This window comes from Microcaecilia unicolor, chromosome 3 (genome assembly GCF_901765095.1).
Source record: "Microcaecilia unicolor chromosome 3, aMicUni1.1, whole genome shotgun sequence".
Taxonomy (NCBI): domain Eukaryota; kingdom Metazoa; phylum Chordata; class Amphibia; order Gymnophiona; family Siphonopidae; genus Microcaecilia; species Microcaecilia unicolor.
The window spans coordinates 338081883-338098647 of record NC_044033.1 but is presented as its reverse complement, the minus strand read 5'-3'; the positions used below and the strand labels follow the sequence as shown (position 1 = coordinate 338098647).

The 16765-nt window shown below is 45.3% G+C and overlaps 1 long non-coding RNA gene across 1 annotated transcript in view; it reads left to right on the top strand.

The window, feature by feature from the left end:
• Positions 1-247: 247 nt before the first annotated feature.
• Positions 248-16765, top strand: part of LOC115466881 — a 311497-nt gene continuing 294979 nt past the window's right edge. The window contains exon 1 of the long non-coding RNA XR_003941612.1: positions 248-318. This is a non-coding gene — a long non-coding RNA (uncharacterized LOC115466881). The remainder of the gene's footprint in view (positions 319-16765) is intronic.

The following is a 16765-nucleotide window of genomic DNA, read 5'->3' as shown; positions in this document are numbered from 1 at the left end:
AACAAAAGAAGAAGCTTCTGCGCTAGTGCGCGCGCGAGTGCGTGGTGTAGTGCGCTCAGTCGCCAGTCAGCGAGCGCAGGAGTAGCCCCCCTGGTGTTGCCGTGCCCGCACTCCCTGCCAGCCTCTGCCGCTCAGGGTGCTGCAATCCCCCTCCCCCCACCCCCTGCACGTACTCTGATTCTCTTCCTCTGCACCCTGGATGCTCGCTGGATCCTGCAGCACGAGTCTTCATGACCCAGCGGCACGGCTCCGAGGTTTCACTGCATTCCCACCTCACCGATCTGCCACTATGGTTAAATGTCTTGTTTAATGGTTGAGGTAGGTGCAGCCGTCTTTCGTTTCGTTTTGGTGGGGTTTCGGGCAGCTTTCTCTCTCAGTGGTGGCGAGAGCGATGCTCCCTAGGAGTTTCTCAGTGCGCTGGTGGTGAAGTGACTCTGCTACTCAGGCAGGCAGCTTTTGAGTGCCCTTTTGCTTGTTTTGATTTTATTTCGTGACTCTGCTCACACACCGTGGTGACACCGTGCGATGCGGGGGAGGGCGGCAGTGGCAGCTGTTAAACGCAGACTTGCTTTGCTTGTACGTGCAAGTCCTGCTGGTTCTTTCCCTCCACCACCACCGCTGTTGCACATATGCGCATATGCTGTGCCGGGAGCAAAAGAGCAACGACAGATTGTTTTTTAAAATGCCTCTTCCCTTTTTTTTTTTTTCTTGCGGTTTTTTATCTTTGGTTCGAGTGTGAAATGAGCAGGGGGAGGCTGAGACTGCTCTTTGCCTCGCCTCGTCGCTATGTGTTGCTACATTGTAGCAGACTTTGCAGTGCTTGGCTTCGAGGAAACAGGGGACAACTTTTTCCATCTAGGAGTGAAAAAGGGTCCTGTCACCTGGTCATCTGTCTTTATAAATTTGGACTGCGGATGCCGGGGTAGATGTCAGCTAAAGAAAGTGCTGGAAAATGCAGTAAAGGGGGGGGGGGGGGGGGAAACGACACCCACTAGCAGTGAAAGGATAGGAATAGCATACCTTCACAGAGGACCCTGCTCTGTGGATGCTTAAGCACCCCCCCCCCCCCCCCCCAATATCGAGCAGTCTGCTTGATCGTGTCCAGGCAGGGGCACTTTCCATCGGGTTTAGTACCCCAAAGCATTTTGAAAAGTTGGCTCCTCGTACCTTCAGCCACGGTTCTGTAAGGCTGCGGTGGCTTCCTGACTGCTGCTCTGAGGCAGAGGGAAAGCTGTGGCTATGAACTAACCTAACCTCCTTTTCTGTATTCAACAGTTCTGTGGAGTAAGAATTTCTTGCACGCTTGAAGAAAATCACGGCCAAATGAATTGCAAGGCAATTACAAGTCAATCGCTTAGTTAGAAGCATGCCTTCCTTTTCATTTGGCCACCTACCCGGGTCAAATAGGTCCATCCATGCACTCTGTACACTAATTATATTGACTTGTAATTTTTTTTTTCATTTAACTTCAGAAAGGGAAAAATTGAAGTCAATCAGAGCAGCTAGCAAGTCCGGTTTTTGGGATAGCCGCAAGAAATAGTTGCCCGATGTATTTGCATAGACTGGGGGCGGGGGGGAGGGGGTCCCAGAGCGAGGCAGATTACAGGGGTCGGTTGCGACTCTCAGGGACCCGTGTTGCCAGCCCCCTTGTCTTTAAAATTAGGTCGTGCATTTCTGAAAGGCACAGCAGCATGGAAGCAGATTTGGCAGGTCATGCTGTCCGTGCAACTGAGTGGTTAAAGTGAAAACTGCATGCTTGTAGTTGCCCCAGCGGCAGGACTGCCAGCATACCATTAGCGATGAAGTGCAGAGGAGTGCGATGTGCAGTGAATAGACAATTTCTACTCTGCAGTGCCTAGTGGGAAAACAAGGACATTGTGTATTGCAAATGCATCACCCACAGCTTCTCCTTGTCCTTTCCTGTATGTTGTGCCTGAGTAGTAGGAAGAAAGTATGCTGTCCCTAGCAAACTCATCTTTTCTGTGTACTGCTTGCATTCCCCCCTCCCGGTTCTGTCACAGGCCTCTGCTGGCTTTTCTCCATGGTGTAAAACTCAGCAGCAGCTCAGAAAGCATCCCTTTAAAATGGAGGGCAGTGGATTTAGGAAGATTGGAACTCTAGGCTCAAATTAATCACTAGACTATTAGAACTTAAATAGGATATTTACAGAGGTAGGTCCCAATTATTTGCATGGAAGAAGAGGATAGTTTTTCTATTTCTATAGAATCGTGCAGTTTGTCACTTTAACTGCGGTTATGTGTTTTATGTAGTTTTTGTATGCAAATATGTTTTATTTGTTAGCCTGTTTGTTGGGATTATTGATTATTGTTCCTTGCTTGGAGCATTTACATACATAAACAGGTGGGTTAGAAATTTTAATGAATGAAATGAAAGAAACTGAATGAGGGCTAGCAAAGCTTTGCTTCAGCGCATGGAACTTTCCCAGCATCCCCTTTTGTAATAAAGTTTTGTTTTTAGTAATAAGCAATAGTTTACAACTTCCTTATTTTTTGTCTCTATAGGGCTTTCTCAACTATCTTTATGAAGAGGTTCACTCATATGTACTTACATTCTTCTATATCTATATTTCTATTATATCTTAATCTAATCTTGTACTCTACCCTTTGGAAATACAATGTCATAAGTACAAATTACAAAATAGTTTTCAAGTTTTAGTTTTTTGTTATGCTGTCCATTAGGAGCCTTAATAAGCGATGTACAAATTAATACCAAATTGTTACGTAAGGTAGAAAATAATAGAAAAACAGAAATACAATCACAATAGGACAGAAAAGAATAGATTTATACCCATACCTCAGCAAATCTCAGCTACGCAGAGCCCCAGTTAAGGGGCTAGGGGCAACAGAAAGAAGCTATTTGCAGAAACGGTTTTCATTTCAGACTTAAATTTCTGATAGGACCTTTCTAATCGAAGGATGTGTAAAATATTTTGGTTCTGGTCTCATCTTGCCTAAGGTGTCGAAAAGATGGTATTATTAACTAGATATGAGGATCTGAAATTTCTCATAAGGGTATAGGCAGGGTTTCATTTGAATATAAAAAGGAAGTGAAACTGTGGAGCCGGGAGGGCCTTGGATAGTCCAGGAGCAACAGGAGAAGAGGGGCTGGATTACAGGGTAGTGACTGTCCTCTGCTCTGCTCCAGTCTCATCCAGGGGCGTAGCTACGGGGGGCCCCGGGGGCCTGGGCCCCCGCAAATTTCATCTAGGCCCTTGGTTTGGCTGACGGGGGCCCCCAACTCCTGCTAGCTGAAGCCTTCTTAAGCGCCGGTCTCTGGCGCAGCTGCGTTCGCTGCCTGCCCCCTGCTCTTCTTCTTGCTCCTGTGCATGCTGACACGTGCACAGGAGGAGCAAGAAGAAAGACGAGCAGGGGGCAGGCAGCAAATGTGGCTGCGCCGGAGACCGACACAGAAGAAGGCTTCAGCTGGCGGGGGTAGCAAAGGTATTTGTAAGGTGATGCGGCAAGGAGGCGAGGTAAGGCGGTTGGAGGGGTGAGGAGGTAAGGTGAGGCGTGGTGGTGGGGGGTGGCACTCAAAATCTGCCCCCAACCTCGGGCTCTGGCCCCCTCCCAACATGAGGTCTGGCTACGCCCCTGGACTCTCATCACCTCCCTTCCTCTTCCCTGCAGGCTTTTTGGAAGGGAGGGGATAGAGCAGATTGCCCCTGCTGCACTGGAATCTGAAAATAAGTGGTGGAACTGCTTTCCAAGTTGTTCCCCTACAAATTAAGCTCTGGGAATAGGTATTAGGAGACTGGATAGAGAAAGGGGGATACCCTGAATAATGGACCTTGTGGACCAAAGTCAGAGTTTTATGTGTAATTCTATGTGATACAGGCAGCCGGTGTTTTGTCACACAGGAGTGGAGTCATGTGATCAAAACTTTTTGAACCCATTTTACTGCCATGTTTTGCCCAAGCTGATGATGCCAGATATCACTAGTTTGTAGCGTTAAGGAAGGGCATTGCAGTAATCCAATCCTGTGATTACTACTGGGTGAATTAAGATTCAAACAGCACATTTAGTAAAGAAGTGTCCAGTGGAATATATCTTTCTTAATTAATTAATTTATTTGTTGCATTTGTATCCCACATTTTCCCACCAATTTGCAGGCTCAATGTGGCTTACATTATACCATCATGGCGATCACCATTTCCAGATAGAAATTACAAGTATTATTGCAGTAAGGGAGGTGACATACATAGTGGTGTTACATTGAAGTTCCTGAATGATAGAGTGAATAATAACAATAAGTTAATTAACTATAGCGAGTTCATTTCCGGTATGAGAAATAGAGTAGTAGTGCATGGATTGCGTGCTTTCGCTCGTAGCGATGGTATCAGTTTAGTGTAAGCGTTCAGATTTGTCCAGTTCATGTAAAGTCTAAATGCCTAGTGTTTAGGATGTATCCTTATGGTATGCCTTCTTGAACAAGTTGGTTTTAAGTAGTTTACGGAAGATTGTCAGGTCGTGCATTGTTTTTATGGCCTTTGGTAGTGCATTCCACATTTGCGTGCTTATGTAGGAGAAGCTTGATGCATACGTGGATTTATATTTAAGTCCTCTGCAATTGGGGTAGTGAAGATTCATGAATGTGCGTGCTGATCTTTTTGTTTATAGAAGGAATGCTTCAGGACATTAGATATGTGGCAGAAAGCTCAAGGACTGATTTAGTGTTATTCCCAGGACCTTTACTATTGATCGGCAAGGAGCCTTAAATACTGCTAGTAGAACGGGTGTGGGGAGAGCGGCCTTACTTTCCAGGAAAAATGGAGGGCATGAGATTACCAGATTGAGTTTACGGTCCTTGAGCCATTCTGTTATTTTCTCTAGTTTAAAGAGATGTGGTAGCCCTGTTAGTCCACTTTTAAAGGTAATCAATAGAAATAGAATAAAATAAAACATAGAAAAGAAAATAAGATGATACTTTTTATTGTACTAAATACATTCGAAAGCTAATCAAAAAATGTATTATTGTTAGTCCAATAAAAAAAAGGTATCATCTTATTTTCTTTTCTATGTTTTGTTTTATTCTATTTCTATTCATTACCTCTAGTTTAAATAAACACAAAACTCATAGAAAAAGCAATTAATAAATAAGTTTAATACCATTTACAAAATATAAATTAGTACACTATGGTCATTTTAGAAGGTTTGTATAGCTTTTTCACATGTAAATAGCAGGGTTTACACGTGTAAAGAGCGAATGTATGCAAATACTGATTTTAGGAAGTCAGTAATTTACATGTGAAAAAACTGCAACATGCACTTTTTGAAGGGGCAAGTTGTGAGTATGCTTTTTTTGCCCACTACTGAATTTATTTAAGTTGGACTGGTATATTTGATTTATAGAGTGTTCGAACAGTCTGACTGAGCCACAAGAAATTAATTACTCTGCTGAACAGGAAGCTGGTTTTTTTTTGGGGGGTGGGGGGGTGTCATAAGTCTGCATGTATTTCCAATTTTACAGTGGGAATATGCATGTACTTTAAAATCTGGAAGTTTGCATTTACACCTGTTGCAAGGTGGATGTATGTATTGACTACTGTTTGAATCTGGGGTTTGTAACTGTGATTGAGGGGGCAATTGTGCTTATTTCTCTGGTGTTTAAAAGCACTCCAAAATGTACAATAAAAGTTATATCGTTCGTTTCCTTAATTGGTTTTTCAGACATCCCACTTTTGTAAAATTGGAGAACAGGTGGCACTTAGATGGGCAAAACTCAGTGATGCTGCTCATTTTATGATGTTTTTCTTCCTGAAACAGCTGTTCCTGCTGAACATGCTAGCCACTTCCATGTTTATTCCCATACATCCTTATACATATTTTACAAAAGGTTCCACATTCAGCAGATTCTGTTGTAAAATACACCGGAAAGTGTGTACCTCCCACGTAGACACCCTCTGCAAAACCTGTTTTTATATTTGTAACTCGGACAGCACTAAAATTGAATCAGTTATTGTAATGTTGCAAAAGTTGGTTAAGAGACTCCTTTTGTTCGTAACATTAGAGCAGTGGTTCTCCATCTATTCCCTGGGACACACCTAGCCAGTTGGGTTTTCAGCATAACCACTGTGAATATGCATGAGATATTTATATGCACACTACCTCCAATCTCATACATATTCATTGGGGGTATCCTGAAAACTGGGTTGAGAACCCTGCATTGGAGGGGTACTGTCCTTTTTGTTCTATGGGTTGCTTCCTGATGGGAGCTCAGTTACCATATAGGTAACTTGCAAAGCTCTTTTTTTTTTCTCCTGTGGATGTTTTTACTCCTAGGCTTTTAGGAATCACCTTCATAAGAGCATAAGAATAGCCATACTGGGTCAGACCAATGGTCCATCTAGCCCAGTATCTTGCTTCCAACAGTGGCCAATCCAGGTCACAAGTACCTGGGAAAACCCCAGGTACTAGTAACATTCCATGCTACTAATCCCAGGACAAGCAGTGGCTTCTCCCATGTCCATCTCAATAACAGACTGTGGACTTTTCCTCCAGGAGCTTGTCCAAACCTTTTTTCAAAACCCAGATATGCTAACCACTTCTACCACATGCTCTGCAATGAGTTCCAGAACGTAACTGTTCTTTGCATGAAAAAATATTTCCTCCAATTTGTTTTAAAAACATTTCTATGTAATTTCATTGAGTGTCTCCTGGTCTTTGTACTTTTTGAAAGAGTGAAAAATTGATTCACTTTTACCCATTCTACACTGCTCAGCATTTTATAGACCTCAATCATATCCCCTCTCAGCCATCTCTTTCCAAGCTGAAGAGTCCTAACCTCTTTAGCTTTTCCTCATACAGGTGGAGTTCTATCCCCTTTATCATTTTGGTCGCTCTTCTTTGAACCCTTTCTAATTCCGCTATATCTTTTTTGAGATAAGGTGACCGCAGTACTCTGTGGCCTTACTACTTTGTATTAAGTAAACCAAGTGATCCAGTATCAGTTGTGCACATTGAGGAAAGCCAACTGTCCAATGGGATGTATGAGCCTGGCATGGAGGTTTCTGGTTTGTGTTACTGTGCTTTTATAAAGCTGCAGTGATAAACTAGTGGAACAAAATAGTGCAATTGGCAAACAATAACAAGTAACTGAAATATGGATCAATTATAACACTAACTAAACACTTGCATACTTCCTATACAGTACCTGGGGAGATCAGGACATATGTCTGTTCTCAGAGCTTCAGCAAAGGATCTCTCTCTCCTCCCGGGCTGAAACTGAAGCAACAGCCAGCATCTGCTGGGTAAAAAATTTCTTGGCTTCGTGCTCAGTTGAAACTGATTCCTATTGGTCTAACGCAGTGGTTCTCAACCCAGTCCTCGAGGTGCACCTAGCCAGTCAAGTTTTCAAGATATCCACAGTGCATGTACTTGTGATAAATTTATAAACCAAGGAGGCAGTGCATGCAAATATATCTCATGCATATTCACTGTGGATATCCTGATAATCTGACTGGCTGGGTATGCCCTGAGGACGGGGTTGAGAACTACTGGTCTATTGGGCTGTGATCCTTCTTTCAGAGTTGCATGGAAACATTCCTCCTCTTGCCAGCCCAGCCATTGTGGTGTCAGCCCTCAGCCAGGGACCACAAACTGCAGTCCCCTCCAAAACGTCACTCTTAGCCTGTAGCTGTTACTATTCAGTGAGGACAGAAACCACCTTTCCTCAGTGGCCCTATAACATTCTCAGCCCTTGCTGGCCTGGGAAACAGAAAACTGGTGCGAAAGTTGAATTTTGATCCTCTGCAGAGCAGTGTGCAGAGCAGTATTGACACTAAGGGGGTCTTTTACTAAAGTGCATTAAGCTTTTGCACTTAGCGCACCTTAACAGCAAAAATGAAAACACGCTAAGTGCAAAGGCTGTGTGATAATTGTTGGGAGCGTGCCCAGCAGGTCCTTGGCAATTCTGCACTGAAAACTGCACTAGAATGCAAAAACTTGATTTCAGTTAACATGCATATATTTAGTGTCTCCTGTTGAGAAGGTACTAATTGAACCTGCACTAACTTCAAGTGACAGTGCAGAGTTAGTACAGGTCACTAATTGTAGTATACAGTCTACGTCCATTCTCTTTTTAGTTCTTGCCCTCTAACGCAACATGCAGTTAACGTGCAGATTAGCACACACAGAGGGGCATAATCGAACGTAAACGCCTATCTCCATGGGCGTTTATCTCCGAGAACGGGTCTGTGAAGGGGCGTGCCGAACCGTATTTTCGAAAAAATGGACGTTTTTGAGCTGGGCGTTTGTTTTTTTTAACGATAATGGAAACTAAAAACGCCCAGCTCAAAAAGGTCCTAATCCGAGCCATTTGGTCGTGGGAGGGGCCACGATTCGTAGTACACTCGCCCCCGACATGCCAGGACACCAACTGGGCACCCTAGAGGTCAGTGCGGTGGACTTCAGACAATGCTCCCACATGCATAGCTCCCTTACCACGGGTGCTGAGCACCCAACCCCCTCCCCCAAAACCCACTACCCACTAATGTACAACACTAACATAGCTCTTAGGGGTGAAGGGGGCACTTACATGTGGGTACAGTGGGCTTTGGAGGCCTCCCATTTACCAGCACAAGTGTTACAGGTGGGGGGGGGGGTGATGGGCCTGGGGCCACCTGGCTGAAGTGCACTGCGGTACCCACTAAAAGTGCTCCAGGGACCTGCATACACGCAGGCCTCTAGGACTTGTTGCTGCTGTATAACATTGGCACACCAGTTGACACCTGAAGACTAATCTCTCCGAAAACATCCTTTATTGGAATAACCGCGTTTACTCACAGTTAACTGCAGATCAGAGGTTGTGCCCCACTGGCAACGAGTCTCCCTGGTACTGAGATTAGCAGTAGGTCAGAGCTGGCAGAATGCTGTACAATGCCCTCTTTCAGCCACATTCAGGGTAAGAACTAAGTTCTCTAACGTGGCTAACACAGGAAAGGGAACTAAAACTGGCTTACAAAAATGGCCACTACCGCATGGACTACAACAGGAAACACAACAGGGCACACTCTGACCCAGTAGGCAGGGGGAAAAGCACCATGGGAGAAGAGCCTACCAACTACCAACATCTTGAGACTGTAACACAAGCTAATGAAATCATGGAGCCCAATACCCTACACCCACCATAATGCAATGCTGATGTGACCCTGTACTGCACCCAAGAGCCACTTCTGACCCAGGGAAAGGCTGTGACAGGATCAAACACATTCTGCTGTCATGGAGGTGGGTACGGCATTTGAGGCTGGCATACAGGCTGGAAAAATAGTTTTTAAAGTGGGGTTTTTTTTGGTGGGAGGGGGTTAGTGACCACTGGGGGAGTCTGGGGAGGTCATCCCCGATTCCCTCCAGTGGTCATCTGGGCAGTTGGGGCACTTTTTTGGGACTTGTTCGTGAGAAAAAAGGGTCCAAAAAAAGTGACCCAAAATCGCGGTAAAAACGCCTTTTTTTCGATTATTAGCTAAAGATGCCGATCTCTCCTCAACTGATAACCACGCCCCAGTCCTGCCTCCACCATGCCTACGACACGCCCCATCAACTTTATTCGTTTTCGCGACGGAGTGCAGTTGGAAACGGCCAAAATCGGCTTTCGATTATACTGATTTGGGCGCCTTTGCGAGAAAAACGCCCATCTCCCGATTTGGGTCGAAATATAGGCGTTTTTCTTTTTTGATTATAAGCTGGACAGTCTGCCATACAACCATGGACAGTTGGCATGCTTGTGAAGAAGTTAACATGTTAATTTGCACGTTAACCCCCAGATTCTATATGTCAAAATTTGGGCGCGTATCCCAGATTGCACACTAATTAACTAATGACCTTGGGTTGAGGGTGGGTCTGCACAATAACACAGCTGGACAAAGGTGTAAAAAATGAAACAAGTGCTTTATTAATAGAAACCTGAGGCCTGTTGCATCACAGGGCAAGGAACAAAAGATGAAAAGTCTCTTTAGTTCAGATAACAGTCTTAACCAGGGCCTGCAGCTGACAGGGCCCAACTCTCTCGCTCACTTACTCACTTTTCAGGTCTGGCTCTAGCCTCAGAACAGGGCTTACAAGTCTCAGATCCAAAAGTTGGCTTACCTCAGCCAGGTCACGGTTGTAAAGGCATATGCTGGGGCTTCAGTTCTTCCTTCCCTGGGCCTCTTTAACCCCACTCTGGCCCTGCCTTTTATACTTCCTTGTTCTGACTCCACCCTTCCCATCTCATTTCCTGCCTGGGTGGGACTAGTGGTTTTAAGGTGGCTCAGGCTATCTGAGAAACTATTCGTAAGGGTGAGGGTCAGTATTCTGTATACCCCCTCACCGATCTATTAACAATCAATAATTGTTGTTACTTGGCACTCATTCGGGTTTACACACAGATCTGCCCTGAGCTCTATTCTATAACACATATATGTACATTTTATAGCATGTAACTCAAAAGGAGCATGGGAGGAGCAAGGGGTGTTCCTATGAGTTAGGTCATTTACGAGCCCAACTGCCATTAGTTACGTGCTAGCATTTACACCAGGTTTCAGCAGGTGTAATTGCGGTGCCCAAAGTTAGGTGCAAAGTCCATGCTATGCTAATATTCTATTAAGGGTGCATTCTCTCTGCAAAATACTATCTTAGTGCGGATCTTCCTGGCAACTAATTTTGGACAGCATTTATAGAATTTCCCCCTAACTTCTTAGTGCAGCTTAGTAAAAGGGTCCCTAAGTCACTGGGACAGTCCATTGATAGAAGTATTATTACAATCCAGCATAAAAGGAGCATCTCTTGTGCGTATCTACTGTTACAGTAGTTCATCGTTTAAGTTGCTTTTATTGTTTTATCATTTCTCCGAGGACAAGCAGGACATTACCTTCTCACATGCGGGTGATGTCATCCACGGAGCCCAGGTGTGGACGCTGCCCGGCGTTCCATTACTTCAAGAAGTCTTTTGAAGACCCCCCCCACTGTGCATGCATGAGTGCCTTCTCACCTGCCCGACTTTTGGGATTGTGCCAGGTATTTGTGACCTGGATTGGCCACTGTTGGAAACAGGATGCTGGGCTTGATGGACCTTTGGTCTATCCCAGTGTGGCGATACTTATGTACTTACGACTTCCGCGGGACCCGCAGTTTTCATTTTCTCCAGACTTGTTTTCTCTCCTGTCTAATGCACATTTTTTCCAGGTGTTTATTTGCTTGACCTTCTTGACAGTTTTGCAGCATAACAACAACAACAACAAAACTTTTAAAAAATTGAGCCATTTAATTTCACTATGGCTGTTTTTCCGGATATGTCCCATAAACCTTCCAGCGGATTTAAGAATGTTTAAGGAGCAGTAGAACCATGCCTGTGATGGATGCTGACAACTGGTGCCTACCGTACCTTGGTCCCGATCATTAGTCCTCTCACTGTCATATCTGTTCCAAAATACAGAAAAGGACACAAGAGTAGACAGGCCCAGTGTGAAAAACATTTTGATGCGCAGAAGTCCAATCCAAAGACTTTAGCATTGGAGGCATCAACCCCAATGGCATCAGGAGTTACATCGACTGCTAGAGATGCACCAGCATTGAGGAGGTCTCTACCTGCCTAGACATTGGCGTTGGTAGTGCTTACTCAGGTTGAGCATTTTCTAACCCGACACAGAGGACTTGCAAGGATTCCACAACATCCTCGGCAACAAGGGAACCCAATGCTGGGCATCGAGCGAAGGCAAAGAAGCAGCACCATCAGTCCTCTTGGAAGCATGATGCCCGGAGCTCCGGGACACTGACATTGCCCCTACCCGAGAAGAGTTGGCGCCATGAGGACCGCTCCCCTCAGTGGAATCAGTGCTGATGTGCCAGTCTCCCAGAAGCCAGGACCCCACCTCCAATTTAGTTCCTACATCTTTGCAGGCTATCTCCACACCTGCACCGACTGCAGCCCTGCCTTTACTGATGCCTGCCCTTGAGGTGTGGCTCTGGGTCATGTTACAGGAGAAGCTGGGGGCAGGGCCGCCGAGAGACTAAGCCAGGCCTGGGGCAAGGCTGCCCACCCCGGCCGCCGCCGCCGCCCCCCTGCTCTCAGGCCACTGGCGCTGCAGTCCCAAGTCTCCACCCGCCCACCCCCAGCCCCGTTGACAGCCCTCCGTCTGCCACCTGGCCCCCTGCATTCAAATCGGCAGCGCCTCACCACCGTATGAAAGTGGCAGATCGCCTCCCTTCGGGCCTTCCCTCACTGTGTCCCGCCCTCGTCTGATGTAACTTCTGGTTTCTGTGAGGGCAGAACACAGGGAGGGCCCAAAGGGAGGCGATCTGCCGCTTTCATACGGAGGTGAGGTGCTGCCGATTTGAATGCAGGGGGCCCGGTGGCGGACGGAGGGGGGCTGTCGAACGAGCCAAGGGCAGCCAGGTGAGACCGAGGACTGCAGTGCCGGCGGCCTGACCCCAGTGCCGAGCCCCCCCTAGGAGGCCCGGGCCCGGGGAATTTTGTCCCCCCTGCTCCACCCTCTCGGCAGCCCTGGTTGGGGGGGCATTGTAGCTTGGTGCGATGTCAAGGCATTCAGGTCACAGGCACTTGTGCCACTCCAGCCCATCCTGGAGACCCATGCCCCTGTCTGTTGGGCATTCATCGATGTTGGTTTCTGGTCAGGCATTGGAGCTGGCATCGACCGATGTAATGTTCCTTTCTAGTCCATTGGAGGAGGAAGTGAACCTGGAATTCAGGATGAGACATGCACATTAGTGCTTGCCCAGAGCCTAGTCACTTGTTCAGTGGTCCGAGGCATATGCAGATTCAGAAATCCCATGAGGAATACTTTGCTGAGTTGGAGTTGGACCATTCCTGGGGATCTGATGTACAGCTAGAGGACCTCTCAGAGGAGTGATCCCTTGGCCTACCTTCAGACCCCTGTCCACCTCAGGAAAGGAGAAAGAGCTCCTCTGGGGGAGACTTTCTGTTGTGAATTTTTTGAAGGAAAGGGTGGAGGCCATTCCATTTAAGTTGGAGATAGAGGATGAGCCCAGGGCCAAGATGTTGGATGTCCTTGATTATGACTCTCCTCCTAAAGAAGCTGTGATAGTGCCCGTTCACAACATCCTTAAAAGTTCGCAGATAAAGAATTGGGAGACCCCAATCTCCTTGCAGGTGATTCCAAAAAAGACAGACTCAATGTAAAGTATCAAGAAGGCCCCCAGATTTGAGAAGCCACAGCTTCCACACCATTCCACAGTGGTCAAATCCACCCTCAAAGGAGCCAGAAGATCAAGGACCCATGCCTCAGCTCCCCTAGGCAGGGATGCTTGCACTCTGGAATCTTTTGGGAGGAAAGTATTCCAAGGCTCGATGCTAATTTCCTGCATCTTGTCTCACCAACTGTACATGAGAATTTACTTGAAGAACTTTGTGTATGGTGTACTAGAGTTTGTAGACACTCTCACACTAGAGCACGTTGCAAAATTTTGGGGTCTTTTTACTAAGCCGCGGTAAAAAGTGGCTTGTGGTAGTGTAGGTGTGGGTTTTGGGCGCATGCAGAAATATTTTTCAGCGCACGTACCAAAAATGGCTTTTTTTTGTCGAAAATGGTCGTGCGGCAAAATCAAAATTGCTGCGCATCCATTTTGGGTGTCTGACCTTACCGCCTGCCATAGACCAAGCGGTAAGGAATCTATGTGCGTCAGATGCCACTTGGTGCGCGTACGCGGGTCTGAAAATAAAAAATATTTTTCACATGCTCATAGAGGACGTACACCAAAAATGAAATTACCGCAAAAGGCATGCGGTAGTCGGGCAGTAAGTCAGCTTTGGTAGAGCCTAACACAGCTTAGTAAAAGGTGCCCTTTGTCAGATAGCCACTAAGTAGGAGTTGTGTTGGAAATACATTGCTCGGGGCATGTTTGATGCTTTTGACATGGCGTCAAGATTTTCTGTCTTCGGTATCAGTATGCGTCCAGATTTTCTGCCATAGGTATCAGCGTGCATAGACTCTGATTATGTGTCTTGGACTTCGAGGCAGCGGTTCAGGAAAAGTTGGCGGAGGTCTATTGCTGAGGCAACAATCTTTTTGGGGACAAGGTGAAGAACTGATACCATCAGGTCCCTATCTCGGCCTACTCCTTCTACAGTCTCCACTTCTTGGAGGTTTTCGGGCAGAAATCAAAAGAGTGCGTAGATTCACTCCCCCGTCCCATCCTCCACAGCAGGCCTAGCTTCTGCACTCCCATCCTCAGCAGCAGTGGATCCAAAAGTCCCAGCCAGCTCCCCAGTCTAAGGAAGGAACAAGTTTTTGACTGGCTCCAGCATAATAGCTTAACCAAAATAAAAGTACCCATCCCAGACGACTTTCCGGTTGGAGAGAGACTGATTCCTCCCCCCTCCCCCCCCCCCCCCCCCCCCCCGCCCAGGAAAGGTGGCCCCTCAGTTTGGGGTAAACTCTTTCCAAATTGCCCACCCAGAGCTTCAGTTCTCAGGATCAGGAAGCGCTTGCAGAGGAACTCCTCCCTTTTAAAGGCACATACAGTCAAACTTGTTCCACTAGAGAAAGAAGGGAGAGGATTTCATCCCATCCTAGACCTAAGGAACCTGAACAAATATCTGGTCAAGGAAAAGTTCAGGATGGTTTCACTGGGCACCCTTCTTCCCATGATTCAGGAACAAGATTGGCTATGCTTTCTGGACTTAGCTAGATGTGGGCGTAAGCATCCTTTATGCCTAAGTCACAGGCAATATCTCAGATTTCCAGTAGGGAAACACCACTACCGATACCATGTTCTGCCATTTGGCCTCACGTCAGCTCCCAGAGTGTTTACAAAGTGTCTTGCAGGAGTTGCAGCATCGCTCAGAGACCGGGAGTGCATGTGTTTCCCTACCTGGATGATTGGTTGATAAAGAGCACATCAATGGAAGGTGCTCGAGAATCCGTGCAGAGAAGTATTCTGGTGTTGGAGCTACTAGGGTTCATAATCAACTACCCAAAGTTTCACCTGCTGTCAGTATAGCAATTAGAATACATTGGAGCCCTGGTAGACATGGTTCAAGCTGGAACCTACCTTCCTCAGGTAAGGTCAGAAGTGCTCATTTGTATCACTTATCGGGCGCTCAGCAGCTTGCCATTCACAGCTCAGCAGATGTTGAGATTGCTAGGCCAAATGGCCTCCACAGTGCATGTTGCATCCATGGCACACCTCCATTTGCGAAGTATCTGCAGAGTAAATAGCTGGACTTTGGTGAAATGAGATTATTTTTAAATTATTTTTTTATTCATTTATTATATTTTGATATTCACGTTGCAACCCATTTGAACTTTGAGGTTTAGTGCCATGTTTGAAAGTAGGCCCTTGGCACCCAAAATAAAAATGTTCAAGAGTAGTGGTTTCCACATCCTGTAGAGCTGTCACACAAACAGAAACCCATCTGATTTAATTAAAGTGTCTGGCAGTAGAAGGAGCATGTGCTGCTCCTGAGGTGATGATCACAATTTGAAAATTTGTAATGACGTCTTATAAGAGGGATAGCTGCGCTGTTGGGGAATATGGAGTTTGCAATGCAGAATTGGAGCTTCATGGTTTATATTGAGATTCTGTCTAACCCTTTAGAGAATCCAGACTTCACACCACACAGCAGAATTTATTGAAGGTGCTATCAATTATAATGGCAGTTTTACCTGGTAGCTGAAATTAGCTTGAGGGATTCCTTATGCATAGAGTTCACACTGTCTTACATTGCAAATTTTTAAAAAGGGGTTGGGAAAGGGGGTGTGTGATTTGGTGGGCAGGGTGTGCGGAAATGTCATTTTGGCTCCCCCCCCCCCCCCCCACCGAAATATTTCTGTCTAGAGAAGCCACTGCTTGGACACAAATACTGAGTAGCACATCATTATTCGTCTGCTCACTTTCTCAGGTTCAAGGATTAGGAAACCTTTGGTGTGATTTTTTTATTTAAATTTTAAGTTTTATCACTGACTTTTCATATCTGAGTTTATGGAGCATTACAGTTAGATACAGTAGGCATTTTCCTGTTCCCAGAGAGCTTATAATGTAAGGGCTAGGTTTTCTAATCTGTTAATATTGATGAATGTTAATTTGTATTTAATCCACATTAGTGTGGTTAGCATGAATTATTAATAAATAGATCCCATTGACAGTAATGGGGCTTGCATTAAATATCATATGTTAAATTGCATTAACATAATAACAAAGATATTCTATCTATCTATCTATCTATCTATCTATCTATCTATCTATCTATCTATCTATCTATCTATCTATCTATCTATCTATCTATCTATCTATGCCCATAGGTATATATATATATATATAGAGAGAGAGAGAGAGAGAGAGAGAGATGTATATATATCTGTGGGAAACTGAGCTCAGTTATGACAAATATAGACTGACTTTGCCTCCTATGCAGAGCAGATATCTTTTTTCAGATTCCTACAAATAAGTAATTTTACAAACACACCTTCAAAATATTTTCTTTCACAACAGTAAATATTCTGCAAAACCTGCCATTAGCTTGTTGCTCAAAACTTGATGGGAACTAACTAAAAGTGGAAAAATGAACAAATTCAAATGAAAATAAGCATATATATATATATATTTTTTTTTTTTTTAATTGTAAAGGTGTTTGCATAAATGTCTTTGTGCAAAGGATTTGTTTTACCTGATACATAGTGTAACACATTTTAAGGTCCTACTGAAGAAAAGGATAAAGAAGTTATCACAACTCCTGCTACTGCTAGCCTAGTGGTTAGAGCACCGGGCTGACAACCAGGGAAGCCTGGTTTAAA